At 38.4% G+C, this 7,387-nt stretch overlaps 1 non-coding gene across 1 annotated transcript; it reads left to right on the top strand.

Moving 5' to 3' along the window:
* Positions 1–5,239: 5,239 nt before the first annotated feature.
* Positions 5,240–5,346, top strand: LOC116193383. Its single transcript, XR_004154290.1, has one exon. It is a non-coding gene; the product is annotated as a small nucleolar RNA R71 (small nucleolar RNA).
* Positions 5,347–7,387: the final 2,041 nt, after the last annotated feature.

Genomic DNA, 7,387 nt, shown 5'->3' with positions numbered 1-7,387 from the left:
AACAATTCCTGAACCAATGCTATCAACAGTATTCTTCGTACAATCTCTAGATTTCAATAATTAAAAAAAAATTTAAAAGAAGAATTTGGCCTAACAATTGCCAGATAATTATGGACAATTATAGTTCAAGGTGACAGGGAAGTATAACCATTTATCAACAAAGACAGGCATCAGATGTCATGAGTAACAAATTAAATCACAGAATTCAGACATCAACACTATACTCAATTTTATACTCCATCAGTTTAGTATCTCCCTTCCCCCACACTTAGATTAAACAGTGTCCTCACTGTTCCTAATGTAGCTCTAGTAAAACGAAAATAAAAATAAAGAACATAAGAGAAAAAGAGATACTAGTACTTCCCCGGTTTCGAAACATTAAGTTGAAGCAATTGGAGTTCTAACTGGTATAGCAATAGAGAGAGTCAGCAGTTGTTATCCACCCTGGCTTCAAAAACAAAAGCAAAAAAGAACAAAAATAGCAGATAATCCATCTTAACTAAAACAGTCAAATAGCAAATATCACAAGTCTACCCAATGAGTGGGTGCTTGATAAAGTACAAACCAGCAGCAAATCAAAATAAAACAAATGAAGCAAAAGAATTGAGAGCCAACAGGGACTTTAGCTCTCAGACATGGGCTGCCTCCCATGAAGCACTTAGTTTATAGTCGCTAATTCGACTTTTCCAGTTCTTCAACCGAATTTGCTAGATCCACCGTAGTGGCATCACCATTAATATTTTCCCCTTCAAAGTAATGCTTGAGAAGATGACCGTTTACTTTAAAAGTGCGGTCATCTTCTGACTTCAGCTCAACTGCACCATAGGGAAAAACATTAGAAATAACAAATGGTCCAGACCATCGAGATTTTAACTTACCTGAGAACAACTTCAAGCGAGAGTTGTATAATAGGACTTTCTGACCAGGCAAAAACTCTCGCTTTAGGATGTTCCTATCATGCCATTGCTTGGCTCGCTCCTTGTATATCCTAGCATTTTCATATGCTTCCTCTCTCATCTCAGCCATCTGATTCAACTGGAGCAATCTCTTTTCACCTGCAGCTTGTAAATCAAAGTTAAGGTATTTTATGGCCCAGTATGCTTTGTGCTCAAGCTCTACTAGTAGGTGACATGATTTACCATAAACAATCTTGTATGGGGACATTCCTATGGGGGTTTTGAAAGCTGTACTGTAAGCCCACAATGCATCATCAAGTTTTAAAGACCAATCTTTCCTAGATGCATTGACTGTTTTCTCTAAGATACGCTTTATTTCCCTATTGGACACCTCAACCTGTCCACAAGTCTGTGGATGATAAGGGGTGACAATTTTATGAGTAACTCCATATTTTGATAATAATTTTTCAAATTGCCGATTGCAAAAATGTGATCCCCCATCACTTATAATGGCTCTAGGTACCCCAAATCTTGAAAAGATGTTCTTTTTCAAAAATCTGATTACAACTCTGGCATCATTACTTTGTAGAGCAACTGCTTCTACCCATTTTGAAACATAATCAACAGCCACAAGAATATATTTACTTGAAAAAGAAGAGGGAAAAGGACCTATAAAGTCTATTCCCCACACATCAAAAAGCTCAATTACAAGAATGCTATTTTGTGGTAATTCATGTCTCCTAGAAATATTGCCAGTTCTTTGGCATGGAGCACAAGACATAATGTAATTCCTGCAATCATGAAATACTCTAGGCCAATAAAATCCACAAGATAAGATCTTAGTTGCAGTTCTTTCCACACCAAAGTGGCCTCTTGCTTCCTTAGAATGACAGTGTTGTATTATGCTAAGCTGTTCAGTTTCAGGCACACAACGTCTAATTACTTGGTCAGCACAACATTTAAACAGATATGGTTCGTCCCAAAAATAGTATTTCACATCATGCAAAAATTTCTTTTTCTGTTGAAATGACAAACCATATGGTGTGATTTTGCTAACCATGTAATTGACTATATCAGCATACCAAGGTAATCCTTGGATTTCTACTACATGCAATTGTTCATCAGGGAACTTTTCATTAATGGGTGAATCTAAACAATCAGATTCCAAACGGGATAAATGATCAGCCACTACATTTTCAGTTCCCTTTGTGTCTCTAATTTCCAGGTCAAATTCTTGCAGCAGTAGAATCCAACGAATTAGCCTAGGTTTAGCATCACCTTTAGCAAACAAATATTTCAGGGTAGCATGGTCTGTGTATACTATGATCTTAGAACCTATCAGATAAGGCCGAAACTTGTCACATGCAAATATGACTGCTAAAAGCTCTTTTTCAGTTATGGCATAGTTCCTCTAGGCCTCGTTTAAAGTTCTACTAGCATAGTATATTGCATGAAATACCTTACCTCGCCTTTGCCCAAGTACTGCCCCTACAGCATAGTCGCTGGCATCACACATCAGCTTAAACGGAAGCTCCCAATTAGGTGCAACGATCACTGGTGCAGAAGTGAGTTTCTCCTTCAATAAATTGAATGCCTGCAAACAACTGTCATTAAAAACAAAAGCAGAATCTTTTTCAAGTAAATTACAAAGAAGTCTAGAGTTTTTAGAAAAGTCCTTGATCAATCTCCTATAGAAGCCAGCATGTCCTAAGAAGCTCCTTACTCCTTTTGTTGAAGTGGGTGGTGGCAACTTCTCTATTATCTCCACTTTTGCTCGATCAACTTCAATCCCTTTCTTTGACACCTTGTGACCTAAGACTATTCCCTCTCTTACCATAAAATGACATTTCTCCCAGTTCAGAAGTAGATTAGTCTCCTTACATATTTTAAGCACACAGCCTAAATTTGTCAGACAAGATTCAAATGATTTCCCAAAAACAGAGAAATCATCCATAAATATTTCAATAAAATTCTCTAACATTTCATAAAATATAGACATCATGCACCTCTGGAAAGTGGCAGGTGCATTACAGAGACCGAAAGGCATTCTCCTAAAGGCAAAAGTGCCATAGGGACAAGTGAATGTGGTTTTCTCCTGGTCCTCGGGTGCTATATGAATCTGATTGTAACCATAATAACCATCTAGAAAACAATAATAATCATGCCCTGCAAGTTTTTCTAGCATCTGAGCAATGAAGGGGAGGGGGAAATGGTCTTTATGGGTAGCATCATTTAGTTTCCTGTAATCTATACAAACGCTCCACCCAGTCACAGTACGAGTCGGGATTAATTCATTGACCTCATTTTTACCCACAGTCATACCACCCATTTTTGGCACTACTTGAACAGGACTAACCCATTTACTATCTGAGATAGGATAGATAATACCTGCATCCAACAGTTTAAGCACTTCTTTCTTCACTACCTCTTTGAGAGTTGGGTTAAGTCGCCTCTGCGGTTGCACTGTGGGTTTGCACTCAGCTTCCAACATTATCCTATGAGTGCAAATTAGAGGCCTGATCCCTTTGATATCTGCAATAGTCCATCCTATTGCCTCCTTGTGCTTTCTCAGCACGCTTAGGAGCTGCTGCTCCTGATCACCTGTCAAGGAAGAAGAGATAATTATTGGCAAAGTATCATCTATTCCAAGATAGACATATTTTAAATGGCTAGGCAATGGTTTAAGTTCTAGCACCGGGGACTGTGTCAAAGATGACACTGGTTCCATTGTATCCACACCTGCTTTCTCCTCCACAGACTCAGAGATAAGCTCATCAATAATATCAATGGTGTAACAAGATTTGCCATCATCAAATTTCTTTATGGCATCATAAACATTAAAAGTTATTTGTTCATTCATAACTCTTAAAGTGAGCTTACCTTGTTCCACATCTATTAATGCTTTACCTATCGCAAGGAACGGTCTGCCAAGGATCATGGGCACCTCTCTGTCCTCCTCCATCTCCAAGACTATGAAGTCGACTGGAAATATGAGTTTGTCTACCTTCACCAGGACATTCTCGACAATACCCTTTGGATATTTGATACTCCTGTCAGCAAGTTGCAAGGTAATATGAGTTTTCTTGCATTCTCCAAGTCCAAGTTTCCTGAAAATAGACAGAGGCATTAAATTTATACTTGCACCTAAATCGATAAGAACGTTCTCAAAATGAAAATTCTCTATAGTACAAGGAACAGTGAAACTCCCATGATCTCTTTGTTTGCGTGGTAAGTTAGGCAAATCCTTTTGGAGAATCATAGAACACTCTCCTGTAAGCATCACAGGCTCACTCCCATCAAACTTCCTCTTTTTAGTGAGCAGATCCTTCATGAATCTAGCATATGAAGGCATCTGCTGGAGTGCTTCTACAAATGGAATGTTGATTTGCAGCTTTTTAAAGACATCTAGGAATTTAGCAATTTGGGCGTCCAGCTGCTGTTGCTTCAATCTTCCTGGAAAAGGGACAGGAGGAACATACGGTTTCACCCCTAGTGACTTCTGCCTTGGTTCCTCCACCTTTTGCTTACCTTTATCTTTCTCTGCACTCTCCTCCTGAGTTTGAGCTTTTCAATTGACTGTGTCCAATTCCTTGCCACTCCTCAGCATTATAGCACTGACACCCTTGGGGTTCTCTTCAGTGTTGCTGGGTAAAGACCCTGATGGTCTATTACTCAATTGTTGAGAAATCTGACTAATCTGACCCACTAGGTTTCAAATAGTGGCTTGTTGATTCTGTAGCATGGTGTCAGTCTTTTGCATATAGCTCAACATGAGCTCTTCCATTCTCGACTGACTCTGCTGAGGTGGAGCATTCTGAGCAGGGCCTTGCTTTTGGAATCCAGGTGGCGGTTTAAGTGCATTATTCTCATTCCTCCATGAGAAATTAGGATGATTACGCCACTCTGGATTGTAAGTGTTCGAATAAGGCCCTTGATTACTCCGTTGGAAGTTGTTGACAAAGTTCACTTGCTCTCCATTGGGTGAAGCTGAGGGATTTCCAGACATGCATTCAAGAGTCGAATGTGGTCCTGAACACAACTCACAAAAAGCAACCTGATTAGTATTAAAAGAATGTGCTGAGGTGAGTTTACTTACCTGGGTAGTGAGAGCTGAAATCTGGGTTGTCAAATTAGCAATAGTGTCCATGTCATTGACTGATGCCACTCTTGATTTGCTTCTCTCATTCTGCCAATTATGTGCACTGGAGGCCATCTCTTCTATCAAAGCACTTGCTTCATCATAATTCTTACCCATCAGTGCGCCTCCTGCTGCAGCATCTACTAGAGACCTCAATGTATCATCCAGGCTAAGATAGAAGACCTCAATTAGGAGATTATCTGGCAATCCGTGATGTGGGCACTTTCTGATTGCCTCCTTGAATCTCTCCCATGCCTCATAAAGTGATTCACCACTGAACTTGGTGAAGTTAGTGATTTCGTTCCTCAATCTTGCAGTCCTAGCTGGTGGGAAAAATCTCCTGAGAAACTTAGATGAAAGGTCGGCCCAGGTGGTGATGGACTCTTGTGGCAGTGAGTTGAACCAGGCTCTCGCTTTATCCCTAAGTGAGAAAGGAAAAAGCTGTAATCTAATAACATCATCAGTGACATTATTCATCTTTACCGTGTTACAGTATTGGAGGAATCCTGCAATATGCTCATCAGGACTCTCGTTGGGATATCCTCCAAACTGATTTGATTGAACCATCTGGATGAGTACCGGCTTCAATTCAAAGTTATTAGCTGGAATAGTGGGCCTTCTGATCGCAGAACCCATAATAGTAGGTACTGCATAGTCTCGAAGTGCTCTGGCAGCACCCTGTATTTGGCAGTCGATGTCATCGTCTGCCATCTCAACTGCCTGCAATTCTTCCCTTCTTCTGTTCTCTCTTCTCAACCGATGCAAGGTGCGCTCTATCTCAAGATCTAATGGTAGAAGTTCAGCACTTCTACTCCTACGCATAGAATACCTGCAAAGAGAACAAGAAATAAACACACAGTAAAGTGCGCCTAAATTAACAATAGAACTAAAAGTGGTCTAATATTAAGTTAGTCCCCGGCAACGGTGCCAAAAACTTGATCAACTGCAAATATATATAAAAATAAGCGCGAATTCTACCAACAAGTATACTGGATCAGATCAAGTAATATAGTGATGAATAGAGCGTCGATCCCACGAGGATTAATTAAGTACTAAACCTATATTAGATTCTATTATTATCTAAGCAATCAAATTGAGAGAATTAACTAATTAACTACTAATCAACCTAAATCGTCACAAAGAGCAGAAAGAGAATTACATGAAAATATATCAATTGAAAGTGGGAAAAACAGAATCCACCCTAGTTTCACTAATCAGATTGCCATCATGTTATATAGATTAATAGCTATGTGGTTAATCAAGTGAGTTTATCAAGCCTTTAAAATTAAAGTCTTAAACCCCTAATTAATCAATCAGCTCCCGCATCTCTAATTAATAGTGGACTCTAAATTATAATCATACACCTTCCAGTGCTATGATTGTCTAATGCCCTAAATTAATTATCCCTAATGTCTTAGCGAATAACTAACTAGAAACATTGCATTAATCCCTGGATAATCTCTAATTAAACTAATTAACGCAGCTTCCGCATTTAACTAATTAGTCTAATCAAGAATTCCTAACAAACACTATATCAACTCTCGTATCAATAGTGTTTCTAACAATTATAACCAATTAAGAATTAAAATTGAAATTATAGGAATTGCAATCATGAATCATTAACACATCTATTAATCCTATAACATGGCGACAAACATCATATTAGCTACCTAGGGTTTCATCATATTCCCACAAGAGAAGCTTAGAACATCATGGAATTGAAAACACAATTATAATTCAAAGGAGTCATTGCAATAGAATTCATATTCAGCGGTAAACTCAAGATATTGAATCCTAAAACAAAAACCCAATAATTCCTTTAAGGAATTGTCTCTTCCACAATTCTTCGCTTCAAATCAATTGATCCAGGTGACGGCTCCAGACAAGACTCTCTCCAAAAACTCTCTAGGTTAAAAGAATGGTGAAAGATGGCTCACCCCCAGGGTTTCCTATTCTTGTTATGAGGAGTATTTATATCCAAAACAAAAAAAGATTTCCGAAAGATATAAGCTGGCTCCAAATTGCGCAAAACTCCTCAATATTGCTCGTAATTCCATCTAAGTCCTCAAAGACCTACAATATCAAATTACACATAATTAAGCACCAACTTCTTATAATTTCTATAAAATTAATAATAATTTAACATGAATTGCACAACAAAATATTAGTATAATATGCCCTTATCAACTTCCCCACACTTGAACTTTTGCTTGTCCTCAAGCAAAATAAATAAGACCAAGGAAAGAAATCTATCATAGAGAGTACAAATTTTCATATTCACTAATTCAAGCATCTGATATCTCACAATTTATGACTCGCTATTTGTGGTGCCCACTGCTCAAACCAAACTGGA

Source organism: Punica granatum, chromosome 1 (assembly GCF_007655135.1).
Source record: "Punica granatum isolate Tunisia-2019 chromosome 1, ASM765513v2, whole genome shotgun sequence".
Lineage (NCBI taxonomy): Eukaryota > Viridiplantae > Streptophyta > Magnoliopsida > Myrtales > Lythraceae > Punica > Punica granatum.
This window is presented reverse-complemented; position numbering and strand designations above follow the sequence as displayed.